Below are 25893 nucleotides of genomic sequence, written 5' to 3' on the forward strand. Positions count from 1 at the left end.
TTTTTTCTTGTTTTCTTTAGCCCTACCCAGGTATGTGGGGAGTTTCTTGCCTTTTGGGAGGTCTGAGGTCTTCTGCCAGCGTTCAGTAGGTGTTCTTTAGGAGTTGTTCCACGTGTAGATGTATTTCTGATGTATTTGTGGAGAGGAAGGTGATCTCCGCGTCTTACCCTTCCGCCATCTTGAAGCTCCTCAGTATTCCTAAGTATTCCACGTTCATTGTTTATCTGAAATACAAATTTTAACTGGAGATCTATTTCTATGTCTATACCTATACTTATCTATCTATAAATATGTGTATGTGTGTGTGTATGTGTGTGTGTGTATTTCTAATATTTTCCTAAATCTGGCAATCTTACGCCCTACCCAAGATATTATTACCAACTAGTTTTATTTTCTGGTCTGAGTGATAAACCTAGTTCACAATTAATGTGCTGGCTAATGGAGATTAAGTTTTTGAAACCAATCAAGTAATAAAAGTACATCTTTTAAAGCATTCAATGGTTTGCAGTCCACACTTTCCAGGATATAAAAGAGCAGGCCGGAAGGCTCAAGCCTCCATGTTCAAATCAATGATACACTTCTATTGAACTGATTGCTCCAATTCAGCTATCCTAAGAACCCTGATCTTGGGGCTTCCCTGGTGGCGCAGTGGTTGGGGGTCTGCCTGCCGATGCAGGGGACACGGGTTCGTGCCCTGGTCCGGGAAGATCCCACCTGCCGCGGAGCAGCTGGGCCCGTGAGCCATGGCCGCTGAGTCTGCGTGTCCGGGGCCTGTGCTCCACAACGGGAGAAGCCTGATCCTTAGTATACCGGCCTAAGAATTCCTTCCTTCCCTAGCTTCTCCTGGTTCTCTCAGAATCTTCCATACCAGAGCCTTCCTGCTTCATCTGAGCTCTCCATTACTGGCTCAAGCTCACTCATGGAAGTGTGCTTTCTGTGTGCCCACCCCGCACATCCTCTGGCTCCTGGATGCAGGCTGCTGCCTGTCCGTGACTTTCTGCCATTCCTCCCCCTGCACAGCCCTCTGGCACTCCTTCCAGCCACAGTCCCATTCTTCTATCACCCCAAGTGATCTTTAAGAACTCCACTCCCCACTGCAGATTGACTGGGAGAAGGGTGTGAGAAGCCCCTGATGGTGGGCACTCACAGCTGGCCTTGGTGTTCTCCGGTCAAACATAATTTCACAGAACAAACATCAGACAAGGCCCCTGAGACCAGGATGGATCAAGACAGAAACAAGTCCACTCTGTAATCATGTCTGAACACAGACAAAAACACTGTCCAGACCACAAAAATGACCACCCAAATATGCCCTAGCCTGGCCAGCAGAAGTGACTGCTGCTTCTTTACCAATTACGGCTTTAGCTTTACTCTAGTCCTCCCTCCTTCTAGATAAGGTTCATTAAGATCCCCAGTCACAGAATTGCCCCTGCTTCCCGACAGCCTCCAGTCCAAAGCAAGCTCTTGCCTCCTTAAGCTTGCCTTAAAATGAACTAACTAGAGCCCAGATCCTATAGTAAGTCTTTTCAAACCCCCATGGTTACTGAGACACATGCCATGGGATGCTGTCTCCCCCTTTCTAGGAGCAATAAACCCAAATGCTAAACTGCAGGGGTGTTCCGGGTGCTCTTTGACTGGAGGACATTGACAACTCCCAGCAACATCAATAGTCTTCAAGGTCACTCCCAGGATGGAGCAAAAGTGGCAGGCATTTTGTCAAGCCCCAAGCTGCACTGTGTTCCCTAGAGGTACTCTTATCTCTGGATCCTGCCTAGCCAGTCGAAGCTTACAGCAGGGCTCTAGGGGAGGGTTACAGGGTCTGCCCACCTGTCAGAGGTCAACTTTCCAGCCCTCTCACTCAGAACCACCTGGCTATTGGGGGTTAGCCCCACTTGGCTACTGGGGGGTAACCCCACTCTGCTGGTTTCACTGTGATTGGGTAGGACCAATACATCTAGAAGAAGTAAGCCCTATGGGCCGTTACCATCTAACTGAAGAACTATGGTTTATAGCTCTGTCCTCACACCCTAGAACAACAATCTTTTCCTTGCAGAAGTACCCACTTCTCTGTCAGTGATCAAAGAGCAAGAAGAATGTTAGGCTTAGCATATACTCAACTCAAAGTTGGTACAGGAGTACCTATACTATTATTAAAGTTCAAGAGAAAAGAATCCCTGTCTAGCATATGAAGCTGAAACAAGCAGCTTTAAATACCCACCAAAGTCTAGAAATTTCGCAACACAGATATTATAAAGAATCTTTTAAAAAAAAGTCAGGTTATCTGCCAGGCTTCCTTGGGAAGCAACTCTGACCATCCAAGGATCTAGGAGGTGAACCCCCCTCTCTGGCCTCAAATATACAACCACCAAAAATTATCCTTCCAAACATAGCAGTGTTGGTTGAATTCCACTTTGTAGAGTTACTGTGGGCTGCTGTTTTGTACCTCCCCCATAGGAGAATGTGAGTCCTGTCTCTGTTAGGGTATGTGCTTTCTTGACTTATCCTTAGGACACCAACATTTGTCTGTCTGTCTGCATTCAGCTTCCAGCACATTTGTTGCTGGCAGCAGGGTCAGCAGCAGGGTCTACTTGCCCTGATCTAGAGAAGTCAGTCTCCCATCTGACGGCCCCTGGGACCCAGTGCCCTTGCCACTGTACCCACCAATTCCCTTCTTGGCAGGACTTACCAATAGTCACCTATAGAGTGGTACTAACCTTTTCCTCTGTTCTCTTCCCTCAACTTTGTTGTCATGCTCATTCCTACTCAGTTTAGACTTTCTTCCCATTTGCTGCTTCTCTTCCTTAACTCACTAGTGTTTAATCTAAGTCCTCTAGTTTTAGTAGCATTCAGGTCACTGCTTTTTGGACAGGGAACAAATCATACCATAGGATTACTCAAAATTAAGCTAGAAGATCTCTAAGGTCCCTTTCAACTCTACAATTACATGATCTTTGGAACACTGTTCTCTCTAACTTCTACCTGCTAAATAAATAATTCAACTAGAACTTTCACTTTAGTGGGTACTTTATTAACTCTGTTTAGAGTTAATTTTGGAGACAGAAGACCAGCTCATAAACAAGTTTCTCAACCTTAGAAATAGAGAAATTTAAATTAAGCAACAAAACAGTATTGTTTTCAATCAGTCGAACTGACAAAGATTAAAAATAACAGTAATTCCCAGGATAGGCAAAATTAATGGGATAGTACTTTGGTACATCTTTCTGGAAAAGAACCTGGTAACATATACTAACATTTTAAATATACCATAGTCTACATTTAGGAATTTAAGAGTTCTTTATATATATATATATATATATATATATATATATATTTTTTTTTTTTTGCGGTACGCGGGCCTCTCACTGCTGTGGCCTCTCCCGTTGTGGAGCTCAGGCTCCGGACGCGCAGGCTCAGCGGCCATGGCTCACGGGCCCAGCCGCTCCGCGGCATGTGGGATCCTCCCGGACCGGGGCACAAACCCGCGTCCCCTGCATCAGCAGGCAGACTCTCAACCACTGTGCCACCAGGGAAGCCCTAGAGTTCTTTATATATGTTTGACTGCCATTTTGCTGATAGTGAAGTCGTGCATATTTTCATGTATGTGTTGGCCATTTGTGTCTCTCTTTTTGGAAAAGTGTCTTTAAATACTTTGCCATTTAAAAATGGAATTGTTTGGTTTTTTGCTATTGAGTTGTATGAGTTCCTTACATATTTTGGATATTAACTCCTTTTCAGATAGATGGTTTGCAAATATTTTCTCTCATTCCATAGGTTGCCTTTTAATGCTGATTATTTCTTTTGTTGTGCAGAAGCTTTTTAGTTTGATGTACTTCCACTTTATTTTTGCTTTCATTGCTTGTGCTTCTGGTGTCATGTCCAAAAGTCTTTCCCAAAGCCAATGTCAAGGAGATTTTCCCCCTATGTTTTCTTCTATGAGTTTTATAGTTTTGGGTCTTACATAAATGTTTAATTCATTTTGAGTTACTTTTTTAAAAATAGTATAAGATAGGGGTCCAGTTTCATTCTTCTTCACGTGGTTAAACAGTTTTCCCAACACTACTTATGGAGAAGACTCTCCTTTCCCCATTAAGTCTTCTTGGCTCCCTTGTCAAATATTAGTGACAATGCAGAGGAAAAATGAAAAACTGGTCCTGGGATAGTTTCTGAATGTGAGGAGGAAATTCGACCCTAAACCCAACTTTCCATAGCTGACAACAGCAAGTAAGTATTTAGAGAAAATATAGTCACCTAAGGTCAAGTCAAAAAGAGGGGCTAACTAATTATGAACTGTCCTTGTGAATTGATGTTCTAGAGAAAGAGATAATAAAGTGGAATATATAAATGTATAAAGGATATATCACCTTCTATTTTAGAAATCACATATTCAGGCAAGCATTTCTAAGTGCATACTAAAAAGTGTTTGCACACTTGAGGCTGGAGAGTTAAACTTTGTTATAGCTCACATTCTAGAACTTATATATGAACTGGTAGTAGAATTTACTGAAAATCATGATTCATAGTTTTACCACACAGTAGAGTTCATTAGAAAATTACAACTAAAAAAACAATAGAAAGGATCAATGAAACTAAAAGCTGGTTCTTTGAAAAGATAAACACAATGGATAAACCTTTAGCTACACTCATCAAGAAAAAAAGGCAGAAGGCCCAAATCAATAAAATCAGAAATGAAAAAGAAGTTACAACCAACACCACAGAAGTAAAAAGGATCATAAGAGACTACTATGAACAACTATATACCAATAAAATGGACAACCTGGAAGAAATGGACAAATTCTTAGAAAAGTATAATTTTCCAAGACTGAACCAGGAAGAAACAGAAAATATGAACAGGTCAATCACCAGTAATGAAATTGAATCAGTAATTTTAAAATTCCCAACAAACAAAAGTCCAGGATCAGATGGCTTCACAGGTGAGTTCTATCAAACATTTAAAGAGTTAACAACATCTATCCTTCTTAAACTATTCCAAAAAAATTGCAGAGGAAGGAACACTTCCAAACCCATTCTATGAAGCCACCATCATCCTGATACCAAAACCAGACAAAGATATCACAAAAAAAGAAAATTACAGGCCAATATCACTGATAAATATAGATGCAAAAATCCTCAAGAAGGTATTAGCAAACCAAATCCAACAATACATTAAAAGGATCATGGGATCATACACTATGATCAAGTAGGATTTATCCCAGGGATACAAGGATTTTTCAATATCCACAAATCAATCAATGTGACACACCACATTAATAAATAGAAGAATAAAAACCATATGATCATCTCAATAGATGCAGAAAAAGCTTTTGATAAAGTTCAACATCAATTTATGATAAAAACTCTCCAGCAAGTGGGCATAGAGGGAACCTACCTCAACATAATGAAGGCCATATATGACAAACCCACAGCGAACATCCTACTCAACAGTGAAAAAGCTGAAAGCATTTCCTCTAAGATATTAGTTAGAAGACAAGCATATCCACTCTCGCCACTTTTATTCAACATGGTTTTCGAAGTCCTAGCCATGGCAATCAGAGAACAAAAAGAAATGAAAGAAATCAAAATTGGAAAGTAAGAAGTAAAACTGTCACTGTTTTCAGATGACGTGATACTATACCTAGAAAATCCTAAAGATGTCACTAGAAAACCATTAGAGCTCATCAATGAATTTGGTAAAGTTGCAGGATACAAAATTAATATACAGAAATCTGTTGTATTTCTATACACTAACCACAAATTATCAGAAAGAGAAATTAAGGAAACATTCCCATTTACCTTTGCATCATAAATAATAAAATAACTAGGATCAAACCTACCTAAGGAAGAAAAAGAAATGTACTTGGAAAACTATAAGACACTGATGAAAGAAACTGAAGGTGACACAAATAGATGGAAAGATATACCGTGTTATTGGATTGGAAGAATTAATATGGTTAAAATGACCATACTACCCAAAGCAATTTACAGATTCAATGCAATCACTATAAAAATACCAATGGCATTTTCACAGAACTAGAATAAATAATTTTAAAATTTGTATGGAAATACAAAAGACCCTGAATAGCCAAAACTATCTTGAGAAAGAAGAACAGAGCTGGAGGAATCATGCTCCCTGACTTCAGACTATACATTAATCAAAACAGTATGGGAGGGCTTCCCTGGTGGCACAGCGGTTGAGAGTCCGCCTGCCGATGCAGGGGACACGGGTTCGTGCCCCGGTCCGGGAAGATCCCACATGCCGTGGAACGGCTGGGCCCGTGAGCCATGGCCGCTGAGCCTGAGCGTCCGGAGCCTGTGCTCCGCGACGGGAGAGGCCACAACACTGAGAGGCCCGCATACCGCAAAAAGAAAGAAAGAAAAAAAACAGTATGGGACTGGCACAAAAACAGACACATAGATCAATGGAACAGGATAGAGAGATCAGAAATAAATTCCCACACTTATGATCAATTAATCTATGACAAAGAGGCAAGAATATACAATGGAGAAAAGATAGTCTCTTCAGTAGCTGGTGCTGAGAAAACTGGACAGCAACATGTAAAAGAATAAAATCAGAACATTCTCTAACACCATACACAAAAATAAACTCAAAATGGAATAAACACCTAAAAGACCAGATACTATAAAACTCCTACAGGAAAACATAGGCAGAACACACTTTGACATAAATCATAGCAATATTTTTTTGAATCCATCTCCTAAAGCAAAGGAAACAAATGCAGAAATAAACAAATAGGACCTAATTAAACTTAAAAGCTTTTGCGCAGCAAAAGAAACCATTGACAAAAGGAAAAGACAACCTACTGAATAGGTGAAGATATTTGCAAATAATATGACTGATAAGGGGCTAATATCCAACATATATAAACAGCTCATATAACTCAACATCAAAAAAAAAACCCAATTAAAAAATGGGCATAAGAACCAAAGAGATGTTTTTCCAAAGAGGAAATGAAGATGGCCAACAAGCACATGAAAAGATGCTCAATATCGCTAATTATCAGGGAAATTCAAATCAAAACCACAATGAGATATCACCTCACACCTGTCAGAATGGCTACCATCAAAAAGAACACAAATAACAAATGTTGGTGAGGATGTGGAGAAAAGGGAACCTTCCTACACTGTTGGTGGGAATGTAAATTGGTGCAACCACTGTGGAAAACACCATAGAGGTTTCTCAAAAAACTAAAAATAGAACTACCATATGACCCAGCAATTCCACCCCAGGTATATATTTGGAAAAAAACAAAAAACTAATTCGAAAAGATACATGAACCCTAACGTTCACAGCAGCATTATTTACAATTGCCAAGGTATGGAAGTAACCTAAGTGTCCATCAACAGATGAATGGATAAAGAAGATGTGGTATATATATATATATATATATATATACACAACAGAATACTATTCAGCCATAAAAAAGAATGAAGTAATGCCATTTGCAACAACAGATGGACTTGGAGGGCATTATGCTAAAAGAAGTAAGTCAGACAGAGAAAGTTAAATACTGTATGATATCACTTATATGTGGAAGCTAAAAAATAGAACAAACTAGTGAATAAAACAAAAAAGCAGCAGATTCTCAGATATAGAGAACAAACTAGTGGTTACCAGTGGGGAGAGGGAAGGGAGGAAGGGCAATACAGGGGTAGGGGGAAAAAAAAAGGGTTATTATGGGGTTATATGAAATCATGTGTGTGAAAACTTTGAAAATCATAAAGCGCTAAAGAATTGAAAGATTCCTTCATTCAATAAAAAAATTACAACTCAATGAAACTGTATATATATATGTATATTTAAATATCATTGATTTCAAGTCTATAATTCTTTCCTTCCTTCCTTTTTTTGTCAGGGGTTTGAGGGAAAACATCTAATCAACGAGTTTGCACAGGGCTAGATTGTCAAAGACCTGATTTCTTCATATTATATAACCATACTACTTGTGCATTTAAAAAACAATTTAAACTCATAGATAAATTCATTATTTTTTTTGTTACTTCCTTCTATCATATACAATCTTCCAGAATGATAAGGAGACTGAGGCTCTATTCACAATTAAGTTCAACTGTCAGGAATGAATAAACATCTTCCTTATCCACAGGAAGGGTGTGAACCAGTGAACAACCACGCAAGTTAGGCTGTTGGTTTTCTCCATTCAGATGCTACGGTGCATCCTAGCTCAGAAGAGGAAAACAGCATGGCTTTGTACCAGATTATTGGATGGAGAATGGGATAAATTCTCTGACTTCTCTGAAATCAGTCTTCCAGAAAGAGTTGTTTTGCTTGATGTTTTGTTTCCACGACATTTAGACACCAACTCTCAATTGTAATATTCTAAACACGAAAGTCATAAATTATAAGGGATTTTTGAAGCACTCTTCATAACCATCTGTGTTGTTCTTTCCCTTTACTAGCATGGGTAATTTGGAGTTAATTGTAGAGTTAATACGTAGGAAATAAATACCACATGATTTTCAGGTTAAAGGTGAGAAAAAAGGAGAAAGGGCATTTCCTGTACCTTGATGAAACACTATTCCATCTGCAGAAGTAGCTGTAGCTCACATATGTGACTCATATTAGAACAGCAACCTAATATAAAAAGTGCATCACGTCCTGGCAAACAGTGTAAGATGACAGGCTGCTTATCTTATTGGCCTGATGCAATCCTGGAATTTCCTGAATTGAAATACAATTTAGAACCAGAGGCAGGGACCCTGGGCTCTTTGGCCTTTAGCTAATTCTGCCCCTCCTCCTCCTTTTAAATGCATTTTTCTGTTTCTGTCCTTTCTTATGTGTGAGGTGATCATTGCTAAGAATTAGAGGAGTGCCAGACACTCCTCTAAATGTTTAATTCTTTTAACTTTAATCATCCCATTTTACACACAAGGCAACCGAGATGCAAAAATCCTATGTAATTTCTTTAGGTCACACAGGCAAAAATGTAAGACTCTTCCCTTTGAGACTCATCTATGAGGGTCTTTGCCTTCAGAGCTCAGGTTGCGCCTAAGTCTTCCAGGAAGCCCCACTCTCGGAAAGACCATGCCCCCTGTGAGCTGTGACAAAGAGGACATTGGCACCTCGGTAAACTCAGAGGTCTGGTCATCCATTTTTAACCTTGAAACTGAAGCTTTCCTTTAACTATATTAGAATCTTATTTTTCTACAATTGTTTCAGATTGCTGTTAGTATTTTGTCTTTAGTGTTTTACTAGAAAAGGGTCACCACCTAAGATCTCCACCTACATTTTTAGGATTTAAATAATGGGAATTACAGACTTCCCTGGTGACCCCGTGGTTAAGAATCTGCTTGCCAATGCAGGGGATACGGGTTCGAGCCCTGGTCCGGGAAGATCCCACATGCCGCAGAGCAACTAAGCCCGTGTGCCACAACTACTGAACCTGCGCTCTAGAGCCCACGAGTCACAACTACTGAAGCCCGTGCACCTAGAGCCCGTGCTCCGCAACAAGAGAAGTCACCGCAATGAGAAGCCCGCACACTGCAAGGAAGACCCAAGGCAGCCAAAAATAAAATATAAATAAACACATTTTTAAATAATGGGATTTACTTATCTATTTGGGGTTTTAAGATTATTTTTAGATAAAATCAAATGATGAAGTCAAAATCTTTTATAGCTCATTATTTTGTTCTGGATTTAATAACAATATTTATATAAATAAGAGATTAGAAGAGAAAAACAGGCAAGGAATATGTTGGTTTGATGATTACCCTCGGGTGTCACACAATTCAAAATCCATACATCCTCCACTTCTTGTCATTGTATAGGAATGGAGGAAACTATAAATTTGTTATAATCCTGGAGGCCATCTCAGTGATGGCTTTCATTCAGCCTTGGATATCTTCCACCTGGCAGCCACACCAATCCAAAGTACCTGTGCCCTCTGGTACTTTGCTAGGAAGGCAAGGAGCACAGAGTGAGTATAGATCGATTGCCCAAACTTACTACCTGGATCCCAGGTGTCCAGGACAGGTGTCTCTAATACCTCCGAGCCAGGGATGGAATTAGATATTCAGAGTTCATCTCAGCCTGAAGCTCTTTCACTACTTCAGTTTACTCTTGAGACAGAGTTCAACTCTTCCTCTCATGTGTTCCTGGAGTTACTAGAATGTTTCAAAGGTTTAAGTCAAGGTTCGTGGACCTCACCAATAGCACAGGGTCACTGTTCTGTTAGGGCGTCTGGCAAGTGCTACTTCAAGGTGCCTTTCTTACCTATAAAGACTGACTTCTATTTAAAAAAGGACATGTCATACCTAACTAATGGAGGATAAACAGCACTTTTCTATTAGAATATAAATTCTAATTAAATGACAAGTATGATTTATAACCACATATAGACAAAAAAACGAACACAACTGATGCTTTGATTATTGCTTTTTTTTTTTAAAATTTTTTGGCTGCGTTGGGTCTTCATTGCTGCGCATGGGCTTTTCTCTAGTTGTGGCAAGCAGGGGCTACTCTTCACTGCAGCACGTGGGCTTCTCACTGCAGTGGCTTCTCTTGTTGCGGAGCACGGGCTCTAGGTGCGCGGGCTTCAGTAGTTGTGGCTCACGGGCTCTAGAGCGCAGGCTCAGTAGTTGTGGCACACTGGTTTAGCTGCTCCGTGGCATGTGGGATCTTCCTGGACAGGGCTCGAACCCGTGTCCCCTGCATTGGCAGGGAGATTTTTAACCACTGCACCGCCAGGGAAGTCCTGATTATGGCTTATTTGAAGACTAATTCCTATCTCTCCCCACCCTTCCCCACCCTGTGACATATTAAATATAATCAGTACATTTACAATTTTAAGATGGAGGAGTACCTATAGAGGGGATACTGATGGGAAGAAGTTGATTTACCCCCTCAGAACCCTGGAAATGCTCAGGGATTAGAAGTGCCAAGTACCTCAGAAGTCAGAGAGTGAGGCATGTGAGTGCGTGTGTGAGGACCGAAAGCAGGGGATTGTTTGAAAGTCTGTATAATCAACAGTCAGGTTGCTAGGTTGCCATTCACACTCTAAGTAGTAGGGCCCTCCCCCTTCCCAACACTTTCAGCAGAAGGGACGCTTTGGAGAAATTAGACCAGAGGCTCCGGGCTTGAGGATGCCAGGAATAGAGGAGAATGAGGATGAAATGACACATTTAAAACAAGTAAGTGATATTCTGCATACTGAAAAGTAAAACCATTCTCCTTCCCCACTGAATTTCAGACTAACAGTAACCAGTCTTATAAACACAGGCAGGAGATGGCAAGATGGACAGTCTCAGGAAAAAATGTCTATAGAGAATGACCTTTGGGGTTACATGATGAAAAAGGCAGCTGGCCACCTGTTTGCTCTAAAATAAAGACCACCAACTAACAAGACTGTTCACTCATACTACTTGAATTATGTATGTGAAAAAATATATATATACATATGTAAAAAAATTATATATATACCTAAGTGGTTACATTTAAGGCAGAGAACAATAAGATGAAAAGGGCAGGAGATTGCTGTGTTTTGGTACATGCCTTTAGCAGTTATATGATATTTTAAAACTATGGACTAATATTACTTTGGTGAAAGTGATATAATATACAGTTAATAGTAAATTGTATTATTTCTTATCAATGAATACGTTAAGAAGTGCACACCTTAATGGAATACCACTCACATACTTGTGTTTGGACTGCTAATGGCACAGAGCTTTGTGGAGAAAATTTCACAGCATCTATCAAATTAAAAAATCTACTTACTACTCAACATAGAAATTCTTCTCTAGGAATAAATCTACAGAAATACTCTGCCAAATACACAGCTATATATGTAAATGAATTTCAATGTGGCATTACTTGTTACAGAAAAAGAAATATCTGTAGTAGAGAATTGGCCAAATAAATTAATAATTTAAGGTAAAAATATAAAGAGTGTACACCTTAATTTAATTAAACATGTTATAGGTAGAATACCCCTGTTGCTTTCCAGAAGGAACTAGATTGTTCTCTTTAAGAATACTTCCCATACAGGAACCCTCCTACACTGTTGGTGGGAATGTAAACTGGTGCAGCCACTATGGAAATTCCTTTAAAAAGTAAAAACGGAGCTACCATATGATCCAGCAATCCCACTCCTGGGCATAGATATATACACCCCAATGTACAAAGCAGCACTATTTGCAATAGCCAAGACATAGAAGCAACCTAAATGTCCATCAACAGAGGAATGGATAAAGAAGATGTGAGATATATATATATATTCAGCCATAAAAAAGAATGGCATATTACCATTTGCAGCAACATGGATGGACTTAGAGATTATCATACTGAGTGAAATAAGTCAGACAAAGACAAATATTATATGATATCACTTTTATGTGGAATTAAAAAATGATACAAATGAACTTATTTACAAAACAGAAACTGTCTCACAAACTTCAAAAACAAACTTACAGTTTGTCTTTTTGTTTTTTTGGGGGTATAGTTGTTTTACAATGTTGTGTCAGCTTCTACTGTACAGTGAAGTGGAGTTCCCTGTGCTATACAGCAGGTTCTTATTAGTTATCTATTTTATACATATTAGTGTATAGATGTCAATCCCAGTCTCCCAATTAATTGCCCCCTGCCAACCTGCTTTCCCCCTTTGGTGTCCATACATTTGTTCTCTACATCTGTGTCTCTATTTCTGCCTTGCAAACTGGTACATCTTTACCATTTTTCTAGATTCCACATATATGCGTTAATATACGACATTTGAAAACAAACTTACGGTTACCAAAGGGGAAGAGGGGGATAGATTAGGAGTATGGGATTAACAGATACACACCACTATATATAAAATAAACAACAAGGGTTTACTATATAGCACAGGGAACTATACTCAATGTCTTGTAATAAATTATAATGGAAAGTATCTGAAGAAAATACATGTATGTATAACTGAATCACTTTGCTGTACACCTGAAGCTAACACAATATTGTAAACCAACTATACTTCAATTTATTTGTTATTAATATTTTATTTTATTTTTTGGCTGCACCGTGCAACATGAGGGATCTTTTTTCCCTGACCAGCGATTGAACCCATGCCCCCTGCGTTGGAAGCGTGGAATCTTAACCACTGGACTACCAGGGAAGTCCTTATACTTCAATTTAAAAAAAAGAATACTTCTCATGCAGGAGCTAAATCTTTAATGAAAGACAAAGAGATTTCCCCAGTAAGGTAATTCCATGAAGATATTAGAACCTGGAGAAGGGAAGTAGAAAACTGTCTTTCAGTAGATGCATTACTCTTTCTTTCTAAATTAGCCTGGATATCTTTGCAGTAAATGGCTATTACCTTCCTAGAAATTCAAATGCTTCATTATTTAAGAATGTTGTTGAGCTATAGTTTGAGGCAATAGTTTCAAAGCTTTGGAATACGGAGCAAAAAAATATTGGCAAGTCTTTGATAAATACATCATTTTCTCATTAATTGTACAGGGTGAAAAGACATTTTAAGAACACATTATCTCTTCATCAATATTAGGTCGTGCCCCAGGCAGAAATCAAGACCAGCCACAGATTCTAAAGGGAGAAAGTCTACAGGGTCAGGAGACATAGGTCAGGGCTTAATTATCTGGTTATTTAGTACAGAGGGTTATATGGATTATTTAAAGACCCCTTTGAAGAAAAACTGACAATTTTTATAGAATCTTCTTCTCAAGGAGTAACTAAATATTATGACCAAAGTGGAGATCTGAAAAAACAGGCTACTAAATAAAGTCTTAAATTTATTCTATTACCTCATAAATTTACCGAAACAAGTTTTAATTCAATGATTAATGAACTCATGTCTTTCCCTATAAAAATGATCTCCCCGTTTACGTAGAGATTCTCTCTACTGAGTATTAGACTATAAAGAGATGTTAAATATATCAGAAGAAATAACCAAATGTCATAAGGAAATCTCTAAGTCCAGAATTCTCAGCGGCCACGGCTCACGGGCCCAGCCGCTCCGCGGCATGTGGGATCCTCCCGGACCGGGGCATGAACCCTTGTCCCCTGCATCGGCAGGCGGACTCTCAACCACTGCGCCACCAGGGAAGCCCTAAGTCCAGAATATTTAAAAAATATTTATGTATTTATTTATTTGGCTGAGTCAGGTCTTAGTTGCGGCATGAGGCATCTTTTGTTGCGTCATGTGGCTCTTCATTGGGGCATGTGGGCTTCTCTCTAGTTGCAGCATGCAGGCTCAGTAGTTGTGGTGCACGGGCTTAGTTGCCCTGTGGCATGTGGGATCTTAGTTCTCCAGCTAGGGATCGAACCCGTGTCCCCTGTATTGGAAGGCAGATTCTTAACCACTGGACCATCAGGGAAGCCCCTCTAAGTCCAGAAATTTTGATAAGCCTTTAAACCTTGACTCCGTTTAACATCCATCTTTCCATAGTGCCTTGCAAGACACATGTCAATAAAGAAGGGGTTCATCACATATTTTTAAAGCCATGATGGCATTCTTGAAGAAATACAAAGGGTCAAAACAAAACCATACAATCAGCAATAATTCCAAAGTATAACAATGTCTCAGCATGTCTCTAAATTTGTACTGAGATAGAATTTAGAGATATTAACCTTGGACCTTTTCTTCTCCTAAAATTATTCTGTATATATTATTCACTGGTTGGATAATGACATTCACTGTTTGATGAAAGCAGATGCTGCCTACAGAGAAATAATTCAAATAATTTAATTGAAGGACTGAATGAATTTTTAAATTCACACCTGGCAAAAGAGTCTGAAAGCACAGCATTTTGGACTCGTGTGAGCCAAGCCTCTGACAGAGAAATGGTTTTGTTTTGAATTCACAGAGGGGTTGGTTCCAAATTTTGAGCTTGATTAGAGGACCAGAGTTTAGGCTTTATAAAAAGTAACCATAAAGTAAGGAGCAATACACTCTGACTCCTGGGCATTTCCCCACCTCCAGGGCAGGACAATTACAGAAGCTCTTCCAGGACTGGAAGAGAGAAATCAGAGAAAGAGGGAGAGGAGAGCAAAAAAGCTAAAGTGACTGAATGGGGCTACTAGAACCCAGCCCCTTGGGGAGCAGTCAGACCTGCAGTGGGGGGTAGATTGGTGGAGCTTGGTTCAGTAATCAAAGCAGGAGCCTGTGCCCCACTTTTCACAAGGGACCCTTGGAGGACACCCTTGCAGAGTGCCCCACCCCACTATGGGTGGCCTCAGTAGAGTAGAAATGGTACCATAATGTGTTTGAGTCTCTGGTTCCCCATGACCTGGACCAGATCCCTGAGTTCCTTGGGCCCAGTTGATAGGCCAGGAGCGCTAAGCAGAGGTAGACACAGGATAGCTGGCAGAAGAAAGCAAAGAACGTGGGATGCTATATTTAAAGTTTCTTTCTTGGACTCCGAATGATTCAAAGAACTGAGCCTCTTTTCAGAGAGAGAAAGACATGAAGCACCAAACAAAATCTTAAAGCAACTCAGGCCCTCATGTCAGGCTTAGGGGATATCTGGAAAGACTAGGCTTTGGAGAAAGAGACAAGATTTTTAAAGCTAGGCTTGAAAGAGAACCCAACGCTACTGACAGAGAAACTGTGCAGACCTAGGAGGTGCTGGGGAGGCAGAGAAGAGACAAGGGCAGGGCCATACTGATTCGGGCAGAACCTTGGCTCAGGAGATGCCCACAGCCCTTTCTCTGCCACAAGCCAAGGAAGACACAGTCGCCAGCAAGGAGAAGAGGGACTTGGGTGGAGGGATTGGCCCGCACTGTCTGTTGCTCTTAAGAAAAGATAGCCGCTTACCTTGTTGTTGTGGAGTGAGGACCACCATGTATAACCCTGTGGGGGGAGTCAGACATACAGCTGAGGATAAAAACGATGCCCCCGGGGCAATGCACATCCTGCACTCCTGTACTTGGGACCTTGTCCAAAGCCTGTCTGAAGCTTATCCCCCATTGAGGGAGGCTCTGCATACATCATTGCTGAAGCTTCCTATGAGGTGCGGTCAGTGGGGGAATGAAGGAAAGCCACTGATGAAGGAATGTGAGGATTTTACTCAAGACCAAGGCCACCCAGGTAAACCTAGAGGGCTTTTGAAGAGAGATGAAACAGATTCTATACAGAAACCTCCTGGAAGTGGGGACATCTAGATGAAAGTAAATGTCTTTGTGAGGACCATGGTTAATTCGCTAGAAGAAATGAATTTGGAATTTTGAAAGCTACTTGGAAATTTTATATCAAGATTTGTTTTCTTTCCAAAAATGATACTTGTTGCCCAGTGATTCTCCATTCATTAGAATGGCATTCACTGCTTTGGGGAAAGGCTAGAATAAAGAAGGCCATCGAAGGGCTGCAAAGTAGTGCATGCATGCGTGTGTGTGTGTGTGTGTGTGTGTGTGTGTGTGTGCGTGCGTGTGTGTGTGTGTGTGCGCGCGCGCATGCGCGTGTGTGTGTGTGTGTAGTGTGTGTGTTTAAACTCCGAGCAGAAAAAATTACCTGAAACCCTTCATATGCAATAGGTTTGAAGTTTATGGTCATAATGATTCAGAAGCAAAGAAATGTAAGCTCCTTTATTTGTCATTAAAAATTGAAAGAGCCCCTCATTTCTACAAATGGTGGGAAAACATTTCATCCTGTTCCTTTAAGGTAACTCAAACAGCTCCAGTTTAAAATCTCATCTGTTTTGGAAAAACAACTGAAGGGTGACAGAATATGCCACCCCCAAACATGCCACTTAGGCATAAGGATTGTTTTGAGCTAAAGGCAAATGAGAAGAATCAGATATAAGGAAAGTCATGGGGATATAATGCACTGCAGTGTGACTACAGTTAAGAATACTGTATTGCATATTTGAAAGCAGCTAGAAGAATGGGTCTTGAAAGTTCTGAGCACAAGAATTCTAAATATAACTGTGCATGGTGATGGATGTTAAGCGGATTTATTGTGATGATCATTTCGCTATATAAATACCGAATCATTGCACTGTACACGTGAAACTAATATGTCAATTATACCTCAACAGAATTTTTTAAAATGCTACTTGTTTATGAAATAATTTCCTTTTAAAAAAAGAAAGAAAAAAGAAAATCCACCTGCCTTCCCCCTATTTGCCTAAGAGTAGGACATAAATTTACAAAGGTGTCCCTCCCCTCTCTACGAGGAAGGACAAAAGTGAATCACTGGAGACTTTAGACCCTGTCAGCCTGGAGATGACACCAGAGGAGTTTACATGCAAAGTTTACAACCTAGCCTTTGTCTCTCATTTGTTTCCCATATACTTGCCATCCCATAATTTGCTGCCCATTGGGGACTCTAGGTCCTTTTTCTTGTCACTTCTCTAAAATTTATTGTTCCTTTGCTAAGATATTATATAAACTAAAGTTCTAACCAAACCTATGAGTTACTCATCTCTGGGTTCTCCCATGTGTTACATGTGTGATACACATGTTAATAAACTTCTGCTTGTTTTCTCTTGTTAATGTGTCTTCTGTTATAGGGGCCCAGCTGAGAATTTAGAAGGGTAGAAGGAAACTTATTCTTTTTCTCCCTACATAACCAATTCAAATTCAGTTAATTCAAAGTCAAAGGCCATGATTAGGCTTTTCTGAGTCTCCCAACCCTTTGCCCCAGGCCTGTGCTCTGAGTACAGGTGGCAGGTGGCCTGGGTCCAGCACTGTGCTGCGCAGAGGAGTGTCTGGCTCACCTGCTGATCTGCCGACCTCTGCCGCTTGTTGGCCTAAGACGACACCTTGCTCAGCTAAGGTGTCTTATTCTCTGCTGTGTGCACCACTAGCCATCACCTGCTTGGAAGCCTATGGCTCTTGCCTTGGCCTCCCTGCGCGAGGGGTCTGCTCTCCTCAGCTGGAATCCAGTCCTGCCCCAGTAACGCCCTCTCAGCTGTTGTGCAGCCTGCATGGAGGCACGTGGCCTCTGGATCTTGTCCAGGACACACATAACCCCAGAAAACCCATGGAAAACCACAATCACAGGCCGTTTCTCTGCCTAAACACTCCACCCCGCCATTGCTACTCTACTGTTGGTGTCAGGTATTCTTTAAGGTGGCGTTCTTCCAAATTTCCAAACAGAAAATAGTGCAGGGGCTTCCCTTGTGGCACAGTGGTTGAGAATCTGCCTGCCAATGCAGGGGACATGGGTTCGAGCCCTGGTCTGGGAGGATCCCACATGCCGCGGCGCAACTAGGCCCGTGAGCCACAGCTACTGAGCCTGCGTGTCTGGAGCCTGTGCTCCGCAACAGGAGAGGCCGCGACAGTGAGAGGCCTGCGCACCGCGATGAAGAGTGGCCCCCGCTTGCCGCAACTAGAGAAAGCCCACGCACATGAAACAAAGACCCAACACAGCCAAAAATAAATAAATAAATTAAAAAAAAATAAAAATAAAGGAAAAAAAAACAGAAAAGAAAAGAAAATAGTGCATGAGCACCCCTTGCTCTAGGAATTTCAAGCTGAGGCTCCTTTTCCCTGCCTGTCCCCATTCATGGAGCTTGAGAATCCTGTGTTCCTCAGTATTTCCTCCAAGCTCCTTCTCCCAAGCCAGGAAGGGTTTTTATTGCCTTTTTGTGTGACAGGAAATTGCCATGACCTCATGTTCTATACCCTATGGTTTATGTTATAGACTCTAAACTTAGCCCTCCAGGCTTTGGGTCTAGAGATTTAAAGAGAACGTTTAGGAAGATGAAAACAAAACAGAGCAAAACCCTGTTCTATCTCCAGTGGCTGGCCTTTGTAATTGGTGTGTGGACACTGAACCTGCTTGCCCTCTAGCGCTCTCTGGTCCTGCCCCTGTCCATCTCTCCGGGGGCTCCGGATGCCTGCAGGTCCCCATGGTACTGACTCTGGCTGGGCTCAGCCACTGGATGACACTAGCAGGAGATGGGGCCGGGATGGGAAGGGAGAATTCTAAATATTTCTCTCTGCCTTTGCGGTACCTCTGGCAGGAGCTGCCTTACTCCACTGTGGATCCAGTTTCCTGTAGCGACAGTCTCCTCCCTTTGCCCCTCCAGTCTTGCTGATGTGGCTCATCTCTGGGTGACTTCACCATCCAGTCTCTGGCTTCTCACCTACTCCATCTCCTGTAAACCCAGTTACCTAAGTCAATTTTCCTATACTGTAAGTTCTTAAAGCGATTTCTGTTTTCCTATTTAGACCCTGACTGTACACCTGGCTTCAAGACTCTTGCTTCTGAAATGGGCTTCAAGATTAAACAATGACTTTGCATTCCTGCTAAAAAATATCCTAATCCTTCTTAAGGCAATGAAGACTAAATTGGGGGGGAAGGCATAGCCAAAGAAGTACAGAAGTAAAAAACACATTAATATATTTCAAAATATCTCACCACCAGAGCACCCATAGTTATTGAATTCGTTGTATTGTTACTTGAATAGACATTTTTTTGCTGCCCTTATATACTCATGGGGCAAAGTTCTCTGGTGTTCCATTAATCATGTGATCTTTCTGGATTCTACACTTTGTCTCTTCCCTCTTCCTTGTAGAAGATTATATCCGATTCAATAGCAAGTCACACAACCCACTTAGTTTAATGAATTGATGGCATATATGCTCAGTTGCAACAAAATCAATTTTACACACTGACCAAAATGTGGATGCAGGAAAGAGTTTGAGAACATCAGTGTGTAATGACTGGTGACGACCAGTCCAACAAAGATACTAAAATCTGCAGATCCAAATGGGCAGACATAGAGATCACACAAATCAAATGTCTATGGGCCAGACAGGTAATATAAATTGGAAAGCAGGTCCTGTGGATTACAGAAGGGAGCAGGGCACATGGAAACTAGAGAGGAGGTGTGTTACTGAATGGGGGGGGGGGTGGTCTGTACACAGCTCCAGTTGACTATGCCGAATGGGAACGGGGATGCCTTGTTATGAAATTTTACAATATTTGAAGAGAAGCCAGAAATCTAGATTGCATGTGAAAGCCTCATGATTTGTAAAGTAATATCAAGTAACTCAAAAAAAAATTTTTTTTTTTGCAGTACGCGGGCCTCTCACTGCTGTGGCCTCTCCCGTTTTGGAGCACAGGCTCCGGACGCGCAGGCTCAGCAGCCATGGCTCACGGGCCCAGCTGCTCCGCGGCATGTGGGATCTTCCCGGACCGGGGCACGAACCCGTGTTCCCTGCATCGGCAGGCAGACTCTCAACCACTGCGCCACCAGGGAAGCCCTCAAAAAAAAATTTTTTTAATGTTGTGCAAATTTAACAAAACATATATATATATACATATATATATATATATATATTTTAAAAATATTTATTTATTTGGCTGTGCCAGGTCTTAGTTGCAGCACACAGGATCTTCACTGTAAAGTGCGGGATCTTCATTGTGGCATGCTGGATCTTTAGCTGTGGCATGTGGGATCTATTTCCCTGACCAGGGATCAAACCTGGGCCCGCTGCATTGGGAGCACAGAGTCTTAGCCGCTGGACCACCAGGGAAGTGCCCTTACAGAACATATTTTGAGCTAGATAGGACCCCGAGTCACCAGTTTGCAATCTCTGCCCTAATTGGACATTATTCTTTGGAGCAATATACACTGTGTGTTCAAATAATCTTCCTCAACTCAGTAACATTTGTGGATATTTTAGTTACCTCCATAATGTGGTCTATTCTTTTGAATATTCTCATCATATGAAATATACATTCTTTAGTGGTAAGCCAAATTTTCGAAAATAGTCAAAATAATAATAACATGAGTACCCTTAATAAAAAGAAAAACTGGGAAAAATGAATTTGGGTTTATTTTTTATCTCTCACTTTCACTACCCCCAACACATTTGTCAGATATTCTAGTAGGTAGGAGGGCTGTAGGTGTGGGGGAAAGGGAGTCCTGACTCCGCCCAAAGGAAGGAATGTGGAAGAACAGAGCCTGGTTTATAGACTGGTGTCTCAAAGAACCGGGGGTGAGGGTGGGGCTGGGGGGCACCTCCATCACTGATTGAATTAATTATAATCTCTTCAACTCGGCATTTAAAACAATATAGCCCTACACTACATCTCAAGTCTTAGCTCTTGGTGTTCCAAGAACACATTATCATGCTTTCCCACCTCTGTGTTTGTTTATCCAACACTCTCCACCTCAGTCAGTTGAAATGCTACTTGAACTTCAAAATTCAAATGCTACCTCATCCAAAAATCTTCTGCTAATGTTTTGGAGTTATTCTCTCTTTTGAGTTTCCATAGAACTTCTCATTTGTATTTTGACATTTATATTCTGCTTTGAAATACAGATTCTTGAGTTCTTGTCTTGTCCCCACCAGACTACTATGATGTTTAAGAACATCAACTGCATCTTATTTTTGATAATCTGGAGTGCCTAACATTAAGCTTTGCACAAATTATGCACTGGAGATTTCTGTCTTGTGTTGATAAGAAGATGAGTAAGTTGGTAAGAAGATGGATACATCTAGTGGTAGAACTGAAAAATTGCATGCAACTTTTGCTTTATCTAAAACAGTTATCATAACCTCCTCTCCAACAACAAAAAAAGATTGCCTCATCGATACTACAGATTGCTTCAACTTTAATCTCTATTGAGGAATGCACTGTGTTACTTCTTAGGCAGACACTGAGCTCTCTTATAGCATTTTTTAAAAATAAATTTATATATTTTATTTATTTATTTTGGCTGCTTTGGTTCTTTGCTGCTGTGCGTGGTTTTCTCTAGTTGCAGTGAGCGGGGGCAACTCTTCGTTGCGGTGCACGGGCTTCTCACTGCAGTGGCTTCTCTTGTTACGGAGCACAGGCTCTATCTAGGCGGGCTTCAGTAGTTGTGCCACTCAGGCTCAGTAGCTGTGGCTCGCAGGCTGTAGAGCACAGGCTCAGTAGTTGTGGCGCACCGGCTTAGTTGCCCCGCAGCATGTGGGATCATCCCGAACCAGGGCTCGAACCTGTGTCCCCTGCATTGGCAGGTGGATTCTTTTTTTTTTTTTTTAACATCTTTATTGGAGTGTAATTGCTTTACACTGGTGTGTTAGTTTCTGCTTTATAACAAAGTGAATCAGCTATACATATACATATATCCCCATATCTCCTCCCTCTTGCGTCTCCCTCCCACCCTCCTTATCCCACCCCTCTAGGTGGTCACAGAGCACCGAGCTGATCTCCCTGTGCTATGCAGCTGCTTCCCACTAACTATCTATTTTACACTTGGTAGTGTACATATGTCCATACCACTCTCTCACTTTGTCCCAGCTTACCCTTCCCCCTCCCCGTGTCCTCAAGTCCATTCTCTACTTATGCGTCTTTATTCCTGTCCTACCCCTAGGTTCTTCAGAACCATTTTTTTAAAATTCCATATATATGTGTTAGCATACGGTATTTGTTTTTCTGACTTACTTCACTCTGTATGACAGACTCTAGGTCCATCCAACTCACTACAAATAACTCAATTTCGTTTCTTTTTATGGCTGAGTAATATTCCATTGTATATATGTGCCACATCTTCTTTATCCATTCATCTGTTGATGGACACTTAGGTTGCTTCCACGTCCTGGCTATTGCAAATAGTGCTGCAATGAATATTGTGGTATATGACTTTTTGAATTATGGTTTTCTCAGAGTATATGCCCAGTAGTGGGATTGCTGGGTCATACGGTAGTTCTATTTGTAGTTTTTTAAGGAAACTCCATACTGCTCTCCATAATGGCTGTATCAATTTACATTCCCACCAACAGTGCAAGAGGGTTCCCTTTTCTCCACATCCTCTCCAGCATTTATTGTTTGTAGATTTTTTGATGATGGCCATTCTGACTGGTGTGAGGTGATACCTCATTGTAGTTTTGATTTGCATTTCTCTAATGATTAGTGATGTTAAGCATCCTTTCTTGTGTTTGTTGGCAGTCTGTATATCTTCTTTGGAGGAATGTCTATTTAGGTCTTCTGCCCATTTTTGGATTGGGTTGTTTGTGTTTTTGACATTGAGCTGGCAGGCAGATTCTTAACCACTGCGCCACCAGGGAAGCCCTCTCACAGCATTTTTGATCAAAACACTGTGTGCAAGATATTTCTCTAGATTATAAAAGATGCTACAAACAATCATAAAGATTCCTGTAAATGGGTAAGTTTCCTTTATCAGGCTTAGATAAGTGCCACCATTGTTTTATGACCCATGACATAAATATCTTGGACTAAATGCAGATATTCTCTAATTCTTCTAGTTTAGCAAACCCATATTTGTGGAATTTGTGAACGAAAGGATGCTCTATAAGAGCTGGTTCTCAGTACGTTTCTAACTATTAATCACTCAAGGACAAGTCCAGAAAAGTTAAGCTTAACATTTTGAAATGTAGGTTTTTACAGAAGTTTTTAGAGCACGATTTCTGATAGATAGGGACCTACCCAATGATCTAAAGGTCTTACCTGACAGAATTTCCAGCTGATTGCTGCTTTCACATTCCACTTTCTCCTTACTCTCTTTTCCCCAGGCTTAAAAGGATTTCAGGGGCAGAAAAGCGCTCACCAGCGATGGGGTCCATGCAGGATGATCTCAAGACCTGAGGAAATGTTTGGTAATTCATAAAACAGTTCGGAGACCCTATTTTAGTATTTGGTATCTTTTAAAATTGGCTTTCTAAAAAATAAAGAAAAAAAGAAAGTTAAGGTGGTTTTGACAATAGGGCTAAAGTAAAAATGATGATATAATGCTTTCTTAGATTAATTTTAAAATGTCATATATGTTATTTTGTGTACAGTCATTCTAGTTCTGTTCCTAAGCACAAATATCTGGCATTTCACTAAAATTTTTGTAACATGATGGTAAATTGAAAAACTTGGCCACAATACTTTGCAGCTCTTCTCATCAATAAGATGAGAAAAGAAACTACTTGGTTCTCTCCCATCTCTTGAATGAATCCGGGCTGACTGTTTGACTTGCTTTGAAGGTGGTGGAAGTGACACTGTATAAGTCCGTAGAGACTCACCTTCAGGGAGCCTTGCAGCTCCTGGTTTTTCCTTCTGGGAACGCTGCCCTAAGACCACCATGTAAGGAAACTGGTCTAGCCTACTTAAGATGAGAGGACATATGGAGAAGAACCAATGGCCAGCCCTGTGAGTGAGGCTGTCTTGGACCTTCCAGCCCAGCTAACCCTCCAGCTGAAGGCAGCCCTATGAGTGAGCCCAGGCAAAACGTCCACCTTTTGAAGGGTGAACCCCAAAGAACTTGAGCTATCATTAGTCCATCACTATATTTCTGTTGCATTCATCTATTGCTTTGTAACTAGCTATCCCAAAACTTAGTGGTTTAAAACAACCCCTGTGCATTTACTCACAGTTGTGCAATTTGGGTTCGCTGGACTTAGCAGGACAGCTCTTTGCCTGCGGCTGGGAATTCAAGACAGGTTTTCCCACAAGTCTGGTGTCTCACTGTGACAGCTGGAACATCAAGGGCTTGGCCAATGTGACACTGTGATAAAATAAGACATCTATATTTGGTCTTCGTCCCAGTTCCTGTCACAGAGCTCTTAAAATTTTTGTGATTTCCTGAGTGATGTGGTGAGAGAAGGGTCTTTGTTAATCATAATAAACTCCTTTCAACCATGCTTGAGTTTATGTTAATAAGATGAATGGTGGCCAAAAGCCCCAGGATACAGGCTGGTCACCAGAGGAACCAACCAAGTGACTAGAGGATTAGAACTTTCAGTCCCACTCCCAGCCTCCATGGAGAGGAGAGAAGCTGGAGACTGAGTTAATGATCAATGGCCAGTGATTTAATCAATCATACCTACAAAATGGGACCTTCCTAAAATGACTAAACTATAGATTGTTCAGAGAGCTTCTAGTTTGGTGAACATGTCTATGTGCCGGGAGGATGCATACCCCAAATTCACGGGACAGAAGCTCCTGTGCTCAGGATTCTTCCAGACCCCACCCCATGTACCTCTTCCTTTGGCTGTTCCTCTGTACCCTTTACAGTATCCTTTATAATGAGCCAATAATAGTAAGCAGAGTGTTTCCCTGAGTTCTGAGCCATTATAGCAAATTATCAAACCTGAGCGGAGGGTCGTGGGAACTCCTGATTCGTAGCCAGAAGTTGGACAGAAGTTGGACAGAAGTTGGACAGAAGTGTGGGTAACCTGGGGACCCACTATTTGCATAGTGGGACTGATCCCTTAACCTGTGTGCTAATTCTAGATTAATAATGTCAGAATTGAATTAAATTGTGGGACACCACTTCGTGTGCACAGAGAATTGGAGAATTGCTTGGTGTGGAAAATCTACACACTTGGAGTCAGAAGTGCTACGAGCAGAGAAACAGTTTTCTTTTAGCCAGGCACCTTTCAGCTCTCCATCTGGGTGGCTGAACCTCTTTCCATGTGGCTTGGGGCTCCAAGAGGGCAAACGTGGAAGCTGCACAGTCTTTTAAGACCTGGCACAGTATCACTTCTGCTGCTTCTATTTGTCAAAACAGGTCACGAAGCCAGCCCAGACTCAAGGGGAGGAGAAATAGACTTCTGGTCTCTATGCAAGGACACAAAAGATTTTGTGGCCATCTTTTTACTTTTTATTTTTTTATTTATTTTATTTAATTTATTTTTGGCTGCATTGGGTCTTCGCTGCTGTGCACGGGCTTTCTTTAGACGGGTCGAGCGGGGTCTACTCTTCATTGCGGTGCATGGGCTTCTCATTGTGGTGGCTTCTCTTGTTGCGGAGTACAGGCTCTAGGTGCGCGGGCTTCAGTAGTTGTGGCGCGTTGGCTCAGTAGTTGTGGCTTGCGGGCTCTAGAGCGCAGGCTCAGTAGTTGTGGCTCACGGGCTTAGTTGCTCTGCAGCATATGGGATCTTCCCGGACCAGGGCTCGAACCCGTGTCCCCTGCGTTGGCAGGCAGATTCTTAACCACTGCACCACCAGGGAAGCCCTTTGTGGCCATCTTTATCAC

The 25893-nt window shown here is 41.3% G+C and overlaps 1 long non-coding RNA gene across 1 annotated transcript; it reads right to left on the minus strand.

Moving 5' to 3' along the window:
* LOC113629041 (uncharacterized) lies at positions 1 to 25588 on the minus strand. The gene is made up of 3 exons (XR_003436341.1): positions 24287 to 25588; positions 23379 to 23512; positions 1 to 224 (listed from the first exon to the last, which is right to left on the minus strand). It is a non-coding gene; the product is annotated as an uncharacterized LOC113629041 (long non-coding RNA).
* Between the last annotated feature and the right edge of the window lie 305 nt (positions 25589 to 25893).

Source organism: Aethalodelphis obliquidens, unplaced genomic scaffold (genome assembly GCF_003676395.1).
Source record: "Aethalodelphis obliquidens isolate GAN/ISIS:26980383/991018 unplaced genomic scaffold, ASM367639v1 scaffold26, whole genome shotgun sequence".
In the NCBI taxonomy this organism is placed as follows: domain Eukaryota; kingdom Metazoa; phylum Chordata; class Mammalia; order Artiodactyla; family Delphinidae; genus Aethalodelphis; species Aethalodelphis obliquidens.